The sequence below is a fragment of the Schistocerca piceifrons genome, chromosome 5 (assembly GCF_021461385.2).
Source record: "Schistocerca piceifrons isolate TAMUIC-IGC-003096 chromosome 5, iqSchPice1.1, whole genome shotgun sequence".
NCBI classification, from domain to species: Eukaryota; Metazoa; Arthropoda; class Insecta; order Orthoptera; family Acrididae; genus Schistocerca; species Schistocerca piceifrons.
In genome coordinates this window covers 437,255,868-437,273,769 of record NC_060142.1, presented here as the reverse complement: position 1 = coordinate 437,273,769, position 17,902 = coordinate 437,255,868, and the positions used below count along the sequence as shown (strand labels likewise).

The 17,902-nt window shown below is 44.7% G+C and overlaps 1 protein-coding gene across 1 annotated transcript in view; it reads left to right on the top strand.

Moving 5' to 3' along the window:
* LOC124799063 (proline-rich protein 36-like) overlaps positions 1–17,902 on the top strand; it is a 488,916-nt gene that overhangs the window by 273,910 nt on the left and 197,104 nt on the right. The gene's annotated exons all lie outside the window — the stretch shown is intronic.

Genomic DNA, 17,902 nt, shown 5'->3' with positions numbered 1-17,902 from the left:
TGTGATAATTTCACTTTAGGTCGCTCCAGGCTCTCAATCTCACATATTGCACGGTTGTTGCTGTCTGCAAAAGGTTTACCATCAGTAGAATAATAGAGCAGTAAGTTGTCTTTCTTGTTATTAAGACTAATTACGTAACAATGATGTTCGCTGAACGTCACTGCCAGTCCCAACACCAACGGTCGATTCTCTGTAGGTATTCCTGCATTTCACTACCGTTTTGCCGGCCGATGTGGCCGTGCGGTTCTAGGCGCTTCAGTCTGGAACCACGTGACCGCTACGGTCGCAGGTTCGAATCCTGCCTCGGGCATGGATGTGTATGATGTCCTTAGGTTGGTTAGGTTTAAGTAGTTCTAAGTTCTAGGGGACTGATGACCACAGATGTTAAGTCCCATAGGGCTCAGAGCCATTTGAACCATTTGAACTACCGTTTTCTGCCTAGCGACATTCTTATATATGGGAGCATCAGCCGAGAACAACTTGACAGACTTCAAACGTTATTCGGCAGGACATTTACACCGGGTTGCCTCACAATTCCTGTTATAGGCATCCTGGGGTCGTAACGAGGTCTTAGCAGACGAATTTTAATATACGCTTAGTGGGACATCAATAACAGTTGCTTGTTCATGGTCAGTAAAATCCGGTGCTTTAGTAATTTCAAATTTCTTTTATTTATATAAAGTCACGCACTTTACCCGGATTTCAGGAGACTAATCCCACCTTCAGCTGCTATTGCAACAATTAATGAAGACTAAGTAGGATTGTAAACAAAACAAATTAACATTAGAAGTTCCATTAAGGCTGTAATCCACCAGTAGAATATGCCTTAATTGCGTACAACACAACCGTACAACTCTTGCAGAAAAATTAACAAATTTATCCAGTAATATGAGAAATCCTGCGCGAGGGATTCATGGAAAATCTGGGTACAACCTATAAAACTTGAGGTAAGCAGGATTAGCCCGAAAAGCCAGGAACAAACGCATAAGAATGTACTGCAGTTCGATAGTTGGTATTTTGGTTATTTGTAACGGCATTTAGGCCCTGAAGTTGACTTCCTCAAGTCTGTGCCATATCTCGGCCGGTTCATAGTAGGACGTCAGGTTATATTTTTCGTTGCATTTTTACCGATTTAGTCCTGATCTTTTTTTTCGGGATGACCCTGTTTACGCCGAGTTTTACCGGTCGACTTTCCATTTTCCGCGCCTCACTCGCACAGGCTTTCTCATACTACTGGACAAATTTTGTAGGCGGACGAAAATGGTATGTGGTATCATAATTATAAAGGGGCTTAAGGATGGCGCCTTTGCCTTAGTGTGAATATTGTAGAGCAGGATATTTGAAAGTCATTCGGCCTCCGAATCATGTTGTATTCAAACGGTACATTTCCAGATAGAGGTTCCTAATCAGATCCCCTCTACAGCCCCTAGAAACCCATATAAAGAATTGTGAAACTCCCTGCATATACTGTGAACAACTCCCGTTCCATACTGCCAAAGTTATTACACGGCGCAAAAAAAGCAAAAGTGGTGGTCTCCAATTGCAACGTATAAGAGTAAACCCCTTCTTCGACATCCTTTAGGTGGGGTTGCCTGCCATCGGACGCTAAAGCAGCAGCAAGGCAAAAAATGGTTCAAATGGCTCTGAGCACTATGGGACTTAACAGCTTTGGTCATCAGTCCCCTAGACTTAGAACTACTTAAACCTAACTAACCTAAGGACATCACACACATCCATGCCCGAGGCAGGATTCGAACCTGCGATCGTAGCAGCAGCGCGATTCCAGACTGAAGCGCCCAGAACCGCTCGGCCGCAGCGGAGGGCTCATCATACTGTTCAAAGCGTCGCTGTGCCCGAGGGTGACGTCGGAGGGCGCCACGTTTCAGTATCATTAGAGGAAGGTTGTAGACACCTTTGAGCTACTTTTCATTTCTGATACTCTGCAGTGGGATACTATTACGGGTTTTCGAAAAAATTATACTTTTTTGTGTAGTGTATTACAGCTGGCGATTTCTTCCCTCTATGAACGATGCGTTAGTTTCTATCCATCGGAAAGTCTCGAAACCAGTTACACAGCTGGGCTGATATTCCGAGCCGGCCGTTGTGACCGAGCGGTTCTAGGCGCTTCAGTCAGGAACAGCGCGACCGCTGCGGTCGCAGGTTCGAATCCTGCCTCGGGCATGGATGTGCGTGATGTCTTTAGGTTTAATTAGTTCTAAGTTCTAGGGGACTGATGACCTCAGATGTTAAGTCCCATAGTGCTCAGAGCCATTTTTGATATTCTGAAAGTTCCTATCTTGATGAGATAAGTAGAAGGCAGCAATTTAGTGTCGTACACTGAACTGCTGTTTTTTTTTTTTTTTAAGAAGAATATGGACGTCGATTCGAGGATGTAACCTAAGCTCCCACAATGAATACTACACTCCGCTACGAAAAAAGCGTTCTTCTGTAACTTTTTAGCAGATTAAAGCTGTACGCAGGAGCGGAATTCGAACCTGGAACCTTGCCTTTCGGCGGGCAATGCTCTAACTCATTGAGCTATCCTGAAGTAAGGTTGTCAGTGCGGGTCGTGGGTGTGGCTTGAATAACCTGTTTGTACTGATATCGCGTGTTTTAATAGCAAAGAAGAAAGCTGAATCGCTAATTAACCCTATAGCGGGCCGTGGGGGGATATACTTCCCACTAAATGTATTTCATTACAGCTCCTGGCATCTAGTGGCAGATGGCTGCACCAGCTTTAATTTATGTTTGTTGTGAAATTTAACCTTCAGGACTGCGGGAAGTATATATCCCACCAAACAACGGTGTTTTAAAGGTTCTTGGGAAGTGTGGTTGCTATCAAAGTAGTTTGTGGAAGGGGCTTGTGAAGTATACTTACCACAAAGTTAATCTGTCATTTGTGGTCCTTGTGAAGCATACATACTACCAACTTAGGGGTATCCCAAAGCTTTTGGGAATACGTCCTGCCATCTCTATCTATGCCTGACATCTTTTGGTAGTACACTGCACCAGGTGTACGAAAACTGCTACAACATCAGTTTCTGTTTGTCGTGAGATCAATTGTTATCGGATCACATTGTTTCGCTTCTGCATATACATTATTGTGACCTGCATCAGCTCATACCTTTGTTGCGTGATAAAGTTTCTAGGACTCTTTTTCACGTTGCAGTAAGTAAACTAACATTGGTAAAAAAATATTTCTTTTAAATTAAGTAAAAAAACATAAAATGAAACAGAAAACGCTGTTCATTATTTTTTATGTGTAATGGCAACGGACAGCACCTCACAAAAGGGAAGTGGGAAATCCATTTACCACCGTAGTTTTAATACCTCATAATGGTGCCGTGGTGATATATTTACCATAATTGTTTTTGGTCGTAAATCACAAAAATAAAATTATCAAAAAATAAATATAGTCAGTTGATCACAATTCTAATAGCATAGCAAAAAGTTATCTTCGCCGAGCCCCTACAAAAAATGCGCCAGCGAAAAGATTAGATCGAAACAATGTTTTGATCGCTATGTTGTTTCTACTTCCCAATAGAGCTGATTGTGATGTCGTGTTTTAAGGGTCCTCTGCAAATTTATGAACAGCGATTAACAAGGTTTTTGGTTTATTTATTAGGGTTAGAAGCCGTTAAAAACTTTACGTCACAAGACAGTTTTGTGGGACACTACTAAAACAATATTTTATATAATTTACATAATGAACTAAAAGATCTTCGCCCAGAACTGAGCAACAGCAACTGCGCCACCTTCAGCCTTCATCAGCTTTTCATCATTGCGTAACTCAGAACAGCATTCCTGATGTGTCGATACTCTTGAAAGTTCCCATTTGACTAGGCTGCCCCTGGGTTTACCGACATCTGATCTTAGCCTGTCTAGTGAGCTCCATGTTGACCAGTCGACAGTACCCGCAAACGGTAGACACTCAGCAGGTTTCATCCACGCTTGAAGCTGGTCGCATATAGCTGCTTACAGCTGTTCTCTAGCTACTCGTGGAGACGACGTGAAATGAAATGATTGAATGGTACTGACAAGGGAACCTCTCCATCGCACCCCCCTCAGATTTAGTTATAAGCTGGAACAGTGGATAGGCCTTGATAAACTGAACACAGATCAATCGAGAAAACAGGAAGAAGTTGTGTGGAACTATGAAAAAACTAAGCAAAATATACAAACTGAGTAGTCCATGCGCAACATAGGCCACATCAAGGATAGTGTGAGCTCAGGAGCGCCGTGGTCGCGTGGTTAGCATGAGCAGCTGCGGAATGAAACGTCCTTGCTACAAGTCTTCCGTCGAGTGAAGAGTCTATTTCTTTATTTTCAGACTATCATCACCACACGTACTGTTTATCAACAAATGTAGGAAATAATCATACAAATGTTCGACAATCGTTCGATCCCTTAAGGAACTTTCCGATTCCTTACAGTTCGGAAAATATTCATTGACCTTGTTATTGAAGTCGCGAGCTATATTTGCTGGATTCATATTGCCCACGGAATACATCTCACCTATTTAATGCACTCTCGTCCAAAGTAGTGAACAGTCAACTGCTAGCCCGGGAGCCTCGTTAGCAGGAATACTCTCTCTTCCGTGCGCTGTAGTCGACTGACGTCGTGTGTTTCGATGTTTGTTTAGGTGTAGCGTCCCCATACTACGGCGCAGTTACCTCGCATCAGACGGACGGACAGATAATAATTGTCTGAAAATAAAAAATTAAACTTTTTACTATAGGGAAGACTTGAACCAAGGACCTCTCGTTCCGCAGTTACTTACGCTAACCACACGACCACGGCGCTCTTGAGCTCATACTATCCTTGATGTTGTGTATCTTGCGCATGGGCTACTCAGTTTGTATATTTTGCTTATATTTGTCATAGTTCCACACAACTTCTTCCTGTTTTCTCGATTGATCCGTGTTCAGTTTTTCAAGGCCTATCCACTGTGCCAACTTATAACTAAATCTGAGGGGGGTGCGATGGGGAAGTTCCCTCGTGAGCGCCGGTAGTTCCCACGTGAGGAAATTCGGACCCCGAGTTGCAGGTTTTTTCAGTCGACGCCGCGATGGGCGACTTGGGCGTCGATGATGATGAAATGATGATGAGGACAACACAACACCCAGTCCCCAAGCGGAGTAAATTTCCGACCCTGCCGGGAATCGAACCCGGGCCCGCCGCATGGCACTCAGACTCCTGACCACTCAGCTTAGGCGGCGAACATATAGTTAGTGCTAACGCCGAATTAACGAAACTACTTATGGATTTCAACCTAGATATTATTGGTTGATGGTCTTTGAACATCTGAAGCTACTTTACGACATATATTTACGTAATTTACGTTTCACAAAACAAGGGATGAGTAACGACACAGAAAACCGTAAGCGGGTGATAATTCGGAATTATTACACCATTATGGCGTGACACGCGTAATGCCGACGTTCCCCGAGGCCGCGGTTGCGATACATTGTAGCCAGCCAGCCACCTGCCGGAGACCGCGCTCTCAGCATTCGACAGTGGCAGTCGGTGATCCCGAAAACGCCGCAGCGGTTCTCATTACGCATTCCCGCGGCAAGCATTGCAGTAATCGCATTACCCGCTAGGCGGCAGTCGTGAATTAAGACCGGCGACCCCGCTAATGCTAAAGCAACAAGCGGCCGGGCAGTCCTCTTTTTCTGGTTGCCAGCGCAGCACTCTTCTGAGAAGCGTGGCGAATGTTTGACGAACGGAAGCCGAGCGCACGGGGCCAGGCCCCAGATTCGCTTTGTCATTTGTCAGGCAGGGAATTAAATTACCGGGGCCTCTTAGTGTCCATTACGGGCACGCTCTATATTGAGATAATCCGGCTCACGGCGATTTAATGAGGACATCGCTCCAGAGGGCGCCGTTGGAATAAGCGGAGCCCAGAAGCTCCCTCGGGGGGGAGGTATGGCGGCAGTGGGGAGGATGACGTAGTGAAGGAGGACGAGGAGGAGAGAGGATGAAAGGTGAAAAAGCGAATTGCCACCTTGCCCGCGCAAAGTGAAACACTCTGGGGTACTTCCCACTAAGCGAAGCGTTTGGAACACTCCACTGTTCCCGCGAAAACACTGCAATTAGCCGCCGTGGCACATAGTAGATGGTACCAAAACAAGACCATAATGAACAAAGTCATTCACTGACTACAGTAGAACCTCGCTGATCCGTCCTCTACGGGAGTAGGAGCATGGTCGGAACGCGAAAGATCGTATTACCAGGGAAACACTTTTATTGACCCATAACACAACTTTAAATTTTCAACTGGAAACACTGTCTGAAACATTGTTCCTTGTTATAACAGAAACAAAACGAAAAGAAAACGGCAACTGATTAAAAGATCTTCCACGACTGTGTAATGTATAGTAGTTAGTGCCTGTGCTATGATATACGTCGGTATCGTATAGAGTTACCGTGAGTAAAAGTTTAACGTCCGTACATATCTTATTACAATATTGCATTGACACACAAGTGATTTGCACTTAATTGTTAAAAACATGAGAAATCACACGGTAAAAAATGTTCTGTCCTTAAGCAGAACGAAAAAAATATTTTTCTTTTTAGCAGACGACGACTTTCATTTTGCCGCGATGTTCCGGCATTTCCTAATCCACAAAATGTCTATTGGGCTACACGTAGAGCTTGGTTCAATGTACTGAAGAGCTATACGAAATGTATTTTTAGCATCAGTGTGTGATACTCGAGCCGTAGGTTCATTGTATTCGTTGTCGTTCTCATCGTTTGTTCGGGTTAGAGCGACTATGATTCGATCGTCAGTTAATACTGCTTCCGTTCCACAGTCAACATCAGCTGTTCCGATCCACTCACTCACGCCACTGGGCTCAATATATGGTTGTAAAGACAGGGTCACATGTTTACGTTTAGTTGGTGTCATAATTTAGTTTTACACAATTTAATATGTAAAAAGAACATTGTCACTCATTTATAAAACAAATGCGTGCACAGTAACTGATCGATCCATAGCATCTAGCAACGGTCGACTGCCTACTGATCCATTTCACTGACGATTAGTCGCCGACATGTACAGACCTGATTGTAGAAGCCGCATGTGTACGTAAATAAACATCAGAAATGGGATGGTCGGACTAAGCGGGGAGTAAGACCGTCTGAGGTCGGGTAAGTGACGTTCTACTGTACATCGAAATCAGTACACATATGAAGAAGTCTTTCAGAAGTTGTTACTAGTCACAAAGTTTGTTGACTTACTTAAATTATTTACTGAAGCAATTGTTTCGAGATACAAAGCTCCTCTCCAGGCTGCAGTTTATTTATATTTGTTTTTTCCGGGCTTGGCATGTGCTGTGTTTATCTTGAAGAGAAACAGGATAGTCTAACATGAAGGAAGATTAACTTCTTTTGTTGATCTAATGTTAACGTAAACGTGTTTTAGATTATCTCATTTTATCCGTATAAAATACTACCATCTTCTGGGATATATTACCCAGGGCAGCTACTTTATGGCTCGTGCACTGTCGAATTCTTTAATAATCGCTTGACGGAAGCAGGTCCCCAAACTAAAAAAAAAAAAAAAAAAAAAAAAAAAAAGTTGTTGTCTCCTCGAAAACTGAGGGAGAACCGCCCAACCCCAAAAAGTTATCGACTTATTTCACTCCTATGCTGTGGCTTCTTGGGGCTTGTTAATCACTATTCATAAATTTGCAGAGAACCCTTAAAACACGACATCGCTGCTGTGCGGTACAAACAACATGGCGGTCAAAAAAAAGTTTGTTTGTATTTAACTGTCGATTTTTCGACCTTTGTGTTATTCACGTGCACGTCTCTGATATTGGTTGACGAAGTATACTATAGTCAGACAGACTGTGATAATGTTAAAAATGACAGTATAAAATTATTTTAATGGATTACAAAGATCATAGATTCAAGAACTGACGGAAATAGAGGTAATTAAAGTTACAACGAGAAGACAGTTACTTCACATGAACCAAGTTAGTGATAATCTGAAAAAGTTTTATGTGAACAGCAGATCAGCAAATGAAATGAGAGTTCCCCCACATCAGGCTGCCCTCTCTCTTCGTAGGATGACCACAACATGTGCCCAAACTGGAAAGAACAACTTACGCTTCTACGTGAACTTCTTAAAAATGTTTTTCTATTGCCATTGTATTCTGAAGATGAGGCTTCTTTAAGTCAGTAAATTTCGCGACACGTAGCTGTCCATGAAAATCCTTCTCATTTTGTTAAAACAGTTACGGGCGATTAACTGTCAATATGACTTTAATCTGAAGTATACAGAGTCAACCCGAATTTCTCCGACAGCATTTCGAAGGGTTTTTAGGGAGATTTTTTGAATATTTTGGTGTAAGGGATCCATGGTCTCAGGTAGTTGGTTACAGTGAAATTTCATTTCGTTTCATTTTTTTACTCCTCGTTTATTTTTGTATCTGTGCTCAATGAAAACATCTGCAAACCTGTGTAAAAGTCAATGATCAGCGTTGTGTGCCTTGTCTGAAAACAAGCTTGTTCCCTATACTCACGGTATTTGCTGCTGACAACAGTATCGCTCACTTTACTTATCGACCTCAATGCTTCTTTCAAGTACTTCTCGGTGCTGCCTTGAATGTGTTTCTCCGGTATTGTTAGTTGTACATTAACAGTGATGCACTGAGTTTGAGTACGTTTACCAGTGAAGAGCGGGCCGAAATGTAACTCGTGCAAAGGTTCGATGGATCTACTGTATGAGCCGTACAACCGAGATGTTCCCTCAGCGACAGCAGCCACATCATAGTTTCATTTGAGAATTGTTATACTGCATTGTGTTTTGTGTTTCACGTGTATTTCATTGTTCATTAATCTCATTTTCACTCTCGTGAAATCATTATCACAGAAATAAAGGTAAATGGGTTAAAAACGTAACAAATTATGATGTCACTATTCGTCCGTGACGAATCACCGGATACCACGGTCCCCTCTATACAAATACTCGGAAAGTGTTCCTGAACAGCTTCCGAAGTTTTGTCGTTGTAGTTGAGATTCATCCTCTAGACTGAACAGTTATGACAGATATCAGTCACATGTGATGAATGGACTTTACTTCGTTATACCATAAACTGTTTCACGCATTTCTTTCTCCACTAATTTCCCATCCTGGTACGTGGATGGCCCTTGGCCAATATATCCCACCTTCTGCAGCTTCACCCATTCCATCGATGCAACACATGAACATGTATCTATATGCACTTCGCATCCTCTCCTGCACAATTTTAACATATCATTAATCCGAGTAATCTTCTTCACCGTCTATTCCTGTTACCAGTCTCGTTTATTCCAATTTACCACATCGTGCCTATCCTTCCACCTTTTCCTTTTCTCGGATGTCCACAACCATTGCCTCCCTCCTTCCTTCTTACGTATACCACAGGTTGTAAGCCATTCTACCATAAACTTTTGGGTATTACACTATCCGCAGCGTCTCTGCCTCCTAGCTCTATCAGTATTCCACGTGTTACACTGACACAAAACCACTCATCTTTTCCTTTACCAATATTCCCCTCTCGGATCCTCCCTACTCAGTCAAGTGCATATCTTCCCTCTTTCTCTCCTATGTTCTGTGGTAACAGCCTTCGTTTTTTATGTATATGTACATTTTAATAATTTTGCAGCACACGTAAGTATTTCGCCTTCTTTGAGTGTTTAATGACTGTCTTTATACTTTAAAATCGTGAAATGCGTCTGCCGAGTTTTAGGAGGGACATCAGGTATAGTTAACGTTGAACCCTCCCAGATAGCCGAGCGCGTTGACACACTGCTTTTGGGATTCATCGAGACGAACCTGAGGCTTAACGATGATGGCTGGTGAGTCGGCCACTCTGGATATGATTTTTAGGTGGTTTCCTACATCCAACCAGATAAATACCGGGCTGGTATCCACGTTCAGCCTTGGATACATATTATACAGACATTAGGAAAACGTTCTCACACTTGAACGTAGATTTGCTCCAGCTGCACACAGAAAGGCTTCGTAGGTTCCATACCTGGGGGAGTGACGGCATCAGGAAGGGCATTCTGCCACCCACTGTCACTAACTGCTTCAACACAGATAATGATGGTGACAACGTATAAGGAACTTAATGATGTGGAAGCTTCTAGTGACAGCTGTTTATTCGCCATCAAAATTTTAACAGCAACCCGTACTTAATGAATAACGTCTCTACTACAGTGTCTGCTAAAAGGGTTTGATGAGTACAGCCATAACTGTCTCGCGCTTATTAGACGATCCCGTAACGAAAAGAGCCGCTCTTTTTTGGGTCTTCAACCTTTTATAAATTATGTTCGGTATGGGTCTCAGATTGACGAACAACATACCGTGGAAGTAGTGTTTTCTAAGCTACATCTTCCGAGGGTGAGTCGCGTATGTCTAAGGAGCAATCAAAAAGAAACGACCCGGAAGCTGTAAATTTAAAGCCGCTGAAGGGACTGTAATTTCCTGCGGAGGAAGTTGTGATGAGGCCCCAAACTCGACTTTAGAGGGACATAGGCGCACACATACGTTAAGACAGAGCAAGCACATGGCTGCGTCAACCGTCCATTGCACCCAGTCGTGCTTCAAAAAACAAAAGTGCAAAGGGATGTAGTGCGTTGCCTTAAAGCAGAAGGAATGCAGGGAACGGAAAGTCAGCGAAGAATGGCACAAGTGTACGGAGAACACTGAATGTCCTTTGTAGTTCCGACGCTCGATTCCATTTCTGGGGCTATCGCAGCCACCGAAACTCGCCGATCTTCTATAATGAGAACACCCACCAGCTGTACAATGGTACCGATAATGCGGTGTGGTGTACCAGGCCGTGCGTCACCGGACAACGACATTCGTCCTTCCTTCAGTTCGTTGTCGAAGGCCTTGACCCTTGAAACGGACATGTTGTCCTCCTCGCACACTTGTACCATCCTTCAATGAATTGCCGTTCCCCGCACCCTTTTCGCTATCAGGAAACGCACTACACCTGTTTGCTCTTCTTCTGAAACCTCTGTTTCAAAACGACTGAGTCTGATGATGTTCGATTTGCGGGGCGCTCAATTGCGCGGCCGTCACCACCCGTACAAAGTCCCAGTTTTTACGCAGTCCACTTTTTTCAGAATCGAATCTAGCCACTGCCACGAATGACGATGATGATGATGAAATGATGAGTACAGCACAAACATCCAGTTTCCGGCCCCAGAAAAATCCCCAACCCGGCAGGGAATCGAATCCGGGACCCCCTGATCCAGAGACAGCAACGCTAGCCATTAGACCACGACCTGCGGACAACACGACCGAGTGCAGTGGATCGTCGATGCGTGAACGTGCTCGTTCTGTCGTCACGTGAGTGTGCCTCTGTCTCGTTTCTTTCTGATTGACCCTTAGAGTTGTTCCACTTTAAGCTGCTCTCATGGGTTAGTGATGTTACGACCCACCGACCTCAGGGGTCGTAATGCGCCATAATGACTGATACATGTGGTTTATGAAAGAGGAGAGTGCCGAGGTACACAGACAAGTTTGGCACTGACTTTTATTCCGCCGATGCGGGGTGTATACGTGTATCCACGCAAACGCCAGCGCCGGAATTTGCTGCTGTGGCACCCCGTCGCTTCGTTCTCGTGAACTAACGCGTAGCAGCAATGTGCATCGGCTCGGCAGCGAGTGTTGGTCGAGCCGGAAGCTGCGCGCCTGCCCTCCGGGGCGCAGCTGGGTATTCCCCCACAAGCTTCTCGTGGTCACCATGTAGAGTGAAGAAGGGTAACAGCCAGCAACAGTCGTAGTAAAGCCTCAGTAACCCCATTCGTCCTTCCAGGGTGGCTCGGTCGGTGATTGAGGACAGTGTTGGACCCGAGGGCCGTGAAATCGCGCCTCTGCTCCACCCCCTTGAAGTCCATTGGACGACGACAACCAGAGGGTGGAGGCTGGCCGCCACCATGATCCCCGCACCTGTGCAGAGCCAAGTTTCGGACCCGCCTCGCCATGGTTGAGGCGCGTCCATAGAACAGAGCTTGGTGGTTGTATCAGTAGGCCGGTTGGTCACCGTGATTCGTCAACATATGGTCGTCGTGGTTACCCTGCAACTTAAACAATTGTCATTCTCCCTGGTTCCAGAGCAGACAGAATGGCGACACGACTGCCGGCCTTGAGCTTCTGGGTTCCCTTATTTAACCTCCTTTTCTTATACCTCTGACGTAGTTCGTCTTGAGAAGAAAAGTGGATGTTCCTTAATAATTACAACGTCAGCTTCTTCCAGCCCACTTCTGCCTCTACACACAATTGCTAGGCGTTGTTGTGTCTGCAACATACAGGTTTGTCATAGAACGTCAGTGCCCCGTGTTGCACCTGATTACTCCACACCTGTCTCCACATTTGTTTATAGTGCCCGCCAGACGGTGTTTCCTCGTCTGTGGATGGTATTGTGAACTTTCCTCTCAGAACCGTTTGACTAACAACATCATTGCGTGTACCCCTTACCCGATGTGTCCATCGGTCCCTTAACTTCTACCTTCTGGCGACAGCTGCCCAATATTTACAAGAATTTCCAAAATCCATGCTTATACTTACTCACGGCGTATCAGCGCTAGATGTTTTATGCTTGTTACTATTTCTTCTAATTTATCACCAATGGTGCAATCGAACATTTATGGGTTTTTCTGCCTTTCTAAAATTCACGTATTAAATGCTTGTGTGCCAGTGTAAAGAGCAGTGCCTCATCTTTGGCGAATAGTCTCGAAACAGTAGTAAACTCCACAGTGGACACATCACAGGCCATAGTACAGACGGCTATAAAGACGTGCTTGCTCATTCAGAACTTTGTAACAATTAAAAGAGTCATTTACAGTCATTAGTTCCTGCAGTCAAAATACTCAGTTTGGAATCTGCTATCATCTGTGTAATTTTGGCTCTGTAACTTCGAGACATCCTATATTATCGTTTCATCCAGCGTCTGTATAGACAAAGGAAAAGTTCGGCACTGTGAACTGTGAAGCAAGTTAATTTCGCGCCTCCTACGTGCATTTTAGAGTGCGCCACTCAGCCACGGACAAACAGCCTGACAGAGTGTAAACGCCGGCAGCGGCGGCGCCGCCTTGCATCAGTAATTTGCTCTGCGGCGGCCGACGTGTCGCAGAGCGTCGTCTTCCGCCTGACGAAAGCCCGCGTCACCGCGCGGAATTAATTAGGCCGCAGACAGCCCGTAGTCACGGCGTTTTGCGGCTCGCGCAGACGAGCGAGGAGAGAAAGAGCAGATGTCGCGACGCCGAGAGGGAAAGCAGATGCGGTTTCAGCAGCCCTGCCACTTGCCGGGCGTGCCGGGGCACTCCTCGTCTCCAGGCGCACTCACTGTCTACCCAATCTGCTGCGTCCTTCGTACTGTCGGTCGTCACTGTCTACCTACAGAGTTCAGTACCTGACCCAGTGAAAAGTAGAAGATAATACACTTCTGGCCATTAAAATTGTTACACCACGAAGATGACATGCTACAGACGCGAAATTTAACCAACAGGAAGAAGACGCTGCGATATGCAAATGATTAGCTTTTCAGAGCATTCACACAAGGTTGGCGCCGGTGGCGACACCTACAACGTGCTGACATGAGGAAAGTTTCCAACCGATTTCTCATACACAAACAGCAGTTAACCGGCGTTGCCTGGTGAAACGTTGTTGTGATGCCTCGTGTAAGGAAGAGAAATGCGTACTATCACGTTTCCGACTTTGATAAAGGTCGGATTGTAGCCTATCGCGATTGCGGTTTATCGTATCGCGACATTGCTGCTCGCGTTGCTCGAGATCCAATGACTGTTAGCAGAATATGGAATCAGTGGGTTGAGGAGGGAAATACGGAACGCCGTGCTGGATCCCAGCGGCTTCGTATCTCTAGCAGTCGAGATGACAGGCATCTTATCCGCATGGCTGTAACGGATCGTGCAGCCACGTCTCGATATCTGAGTCAACAGATGGGGACGTTTGCAAAACAACAACCATCTGCACGAACAGTTCGACGACGTTTGCAGCAGCATGGACTATCAGCTCGAAGACCATGGCTGCGGTTACCCTTGACGCTGCATCACAGGCAGGAGCGCCTGCGATCGTATACTCAACGACGAACCTGGGTGCAAGAATGGCAAAACGTCATTTTTTCTGATTAATCCAGGTTCTATTTACAGCATCACGATGGTCACATCCGTGTTTGGCGACATCGAGGTGAACTCACATTGGAAGCGTGTATTCGTCATCGCCATACTGGCGTATCACCCGGCGTGATGGTATGGGGTGCCATTGGTTACACATCTCGGTCACCTCTTGTTCGCATTGACGGCACTTCGAATAGTGGACGTTACATTTCAGATGTTTTACGACTCGTGCTCTACCCTTCATTCGATCCCTGCCAAACCCTACATTTCAGCAGGATAATGCACGACCGCATGTTGCAGGTCCTGTACGGGCCTTTCCGGGTACAGAAAATGTTCGACTGCTGCCCTGGCCTGCACATTATCCAGATCTCTCACCAATTCAAAAAGGTCTGGTCAATGGTGGCCGAGCAACTGGCTCTTCACAATACGCCAGTCACTACTCTTGATGAACTGTGGTATCGTGTTGAAGCTGCATGGGCAGCTGTACCTATAAACGCCATCCAAGCTCTGTTTAACTCAATGCCCAGGCGTATTAAGGCCGTTATTACGGCCAGAGGTGGTTGTTCTGGGTACTGATTTCTCAGGATCTATGCACCCAAATTGCGTGAAAATGTAATCACATGTCAGTTCTAGTATAATGTATTTGTCCAATGAATACCCGTTTATCATCTGCATTTCTTCTTGGTGTAGCAATTTTAATGACCAGTAGTGTAATTAAAACAACGGTCTGTGAGAGAAATACGCTCGTACAGAGAAAAGAAAACGACGCACCACGAAACAGTTACGCCAATAGATCACAAATTGATATCAATACAGCTGTCGACAGATAGTGCAAAGCTGTTAATTTTGGCAGACAATTGGATGAATGTCTGACGCTGTAGCACAATTTCACTGCGCAGCTGGCGGGGATAGTAACCAGGTGATATGCCGACACCAGTGTATGAAGTGTTTGCGAATTTCATTTCATGTACTAAATTCGAGAATAACTGTGCCTCGCAGACTGGCCCTTGCACAAGATATATGTCAGCATTTGTGAGAGGACGTGTAGTTGGGCTCATAGAAACAAGCAGGAATAATCAGCGAATCTTTCGAAATTTGAATAGGAGCGATGTTGGCGGGAATGGCTGAACCATGGCCGAATACAGCATCAAGAAGGAAGCGGCCGACGTAGAGAGACGGTAGAACGTGAAGACCCTACAACTGTCAGGGAGGCAGCCAGAGCACCGGATTCATTCAATAAAATTTTTTTGTGTTTATGAGTATTGGCGCGCCTCGACAGGCGCTAGAAAGCAGGGAAACAACGCCACGTCATAGCTGCCTCCTGGTTTTCCATTCGCCAATTTCCACCAATTACAAGCAGTAATGCAAACACCAATCAAAACGTTGGGTATCCACCAATGAAAACAAATAATAAAAAAAAGCAATAAAGACTTCTAACGTCTTTCCCCTTCATCCTTAACAGCCCGTCATAATTACATAACAGCCTTCTTCAGGGTGTTTTGATTTAATGCTGAATGAGAAAACTTTATTTCTGATACTGGGTGGTCCATTGAATGTGACCGGGCCAAATATCTCACGAAATGAGCGTCAAACGAAAAAAACTACAAAGAGCGAAAAAACTACAAAGAACGATACTTGTATAACTTGAAGGGGGAAACTAGAAGGCGCTGTGGTTGGCCCGCTAGATGGAAGTGCATAGGTCAAAGGATATCAACTGCGGTTTTTTTTTTAATAGGAACCACCATTTTTATTACATATTCGTGTAGTACGTAAAGAAATATGAATGTTTTAGTTGGACCACTTTTTTCGCTTTGTGATAGATGGCGCTGTAATAGTCACAAACACATGGCTCACAATTTTAGACGAACAGTTGGTAACAGGTAGGTTTTTTAAATTGAAATACAGAACGTAGGTACGTTTGAACATTTTATTTCGGTTGTTCCAATGTGATACATGTACCTTTGTGAACTTATCATTTCTGAGAAGACATGCTGTTACAGCGTGATTACCTGTAAATACCACATTAATGCAATAAATGATCAAAATGATGTCCGTCAACCTCAATACATTTGGCAATACGTGTAACAACATTCCTCTTAACAGCGAGTAGTTCGCCTTCCGTAATGTTCGTAAATGCATTGACAAAGTGATGAAGCATGTTGTCAGGCTTTGTCGGTGGATCACGATAGCAAATATCCTTCAACTATCCCCTCAGAAAGATATCCGGGGACGTGAGATCCGGTGAACGTGCGGGCCATGGTTCGACGACCAATCCACCTGTCATGAAATATGCTATTCAATATCGCTTCAACCGCACGCGAGCTATGTGCCGGACATCCATCATGATGGAAGTACATCGCCATTCTGTCATGCAGTGAAACATCTTGTAGTAACATCGGTAGAACATTACGTAGGAAATCAGCATAAATTGCACCATTTAGATTGCCATCGATAAATTGGCTGCCAATTATCCTTCCTCCCATAATGCCGCACCATACATTAACCCGCCAAGGTCGCTGATGTTCCACTTGTCGCAGCCATCGTGGATATTCCGTTGCCCAATAGTGCATATTATGCTGGTTTACGTTACCGCTGTTGGTGAATGACGCTTCGTCGCTACATAGAACGCGTGCAAAAATTCTGTCATCGTCCCGTAATTTCTCTTGTGCCCGGTGGCAGAACTATATACGACATTCACAGTCGTCGCCATGCAATTCCTGGTGCATAGAAATATGGTACGGGTGCAATCGATTCTCAACACCGACGTTTTAGCGGATTAGCCGCGACAGCAGCTAAAACACCTACTTGGGCATCATCATTTGTTGCAGGTCGTGGTTGACGTTTCACATGTGGCTGAACACTTCCTACTACCTTAAATAACGTAACTATCCGGCGAACGGTCCGTACACTTGGATGATGTCGTCCAGGATACCGAGCAGCATACATAGCACACGCCCCTTGGGCGTTTTGATCACAATAGCCAGGCATCAACACGATATTGACCTTTTCCGCAGTTGGTGAACGGTCCATTTTAACACGGGTAATGTATCACGAAACAAATACCGTCCGCACTGGCGGAATGTTACGTGATGTTGTGTGATGTCCTTAGGTTAGTTAGGTTTAAGTAGTTCTAAGTTTTAGGGGACTGATGACCATAGATGTTCAGTCCCATAGTGCTCAGAGTCATTTGAACCATTTTGTTACGTGATACCACCTACTTATACGTTTGTGACTATTACAGCGCCATCTGTCTATATCAAAGCGAAAAAAGTGGTCCAACTAAATAAAACATTCATATTTCCTTACGTACTACACGAATGAGAAAAAATGGTGGTTCCTATTTAAAAAAACGCAGTTGGCAGTTGATATCCGTTTGACCTATGGCAGCGCCATCCAGTTGGCCAACCATAGCGCCATCGGGTTTCCCCCTTCAAGGTGGACGAGTTTCTTTGCAGTTTTTTCATTTGATGCTTATTTCGTGAGATATTTGACCCGGTCACTATCAATGGACCACCCTGTATAAGAAACAAAGTTTTCTCATTCAGCAGTAAAGAAAAACACCCTGAAGAATGTCGCTTGTAACAGGGACCGAAACGTCGATTCCAATGCGGTCACAAACCCAGAAAAAAATTGTTGTTTGTGACAATGGCCGCGGAAGCCTACGTTTGTATTTCACCGGATTCATTATTATCATCGATTCGAAGTGCAATTGGTGTTCCAGCAACACGAGGACCATTAATAGGTGGCTTACAGAAAGGGG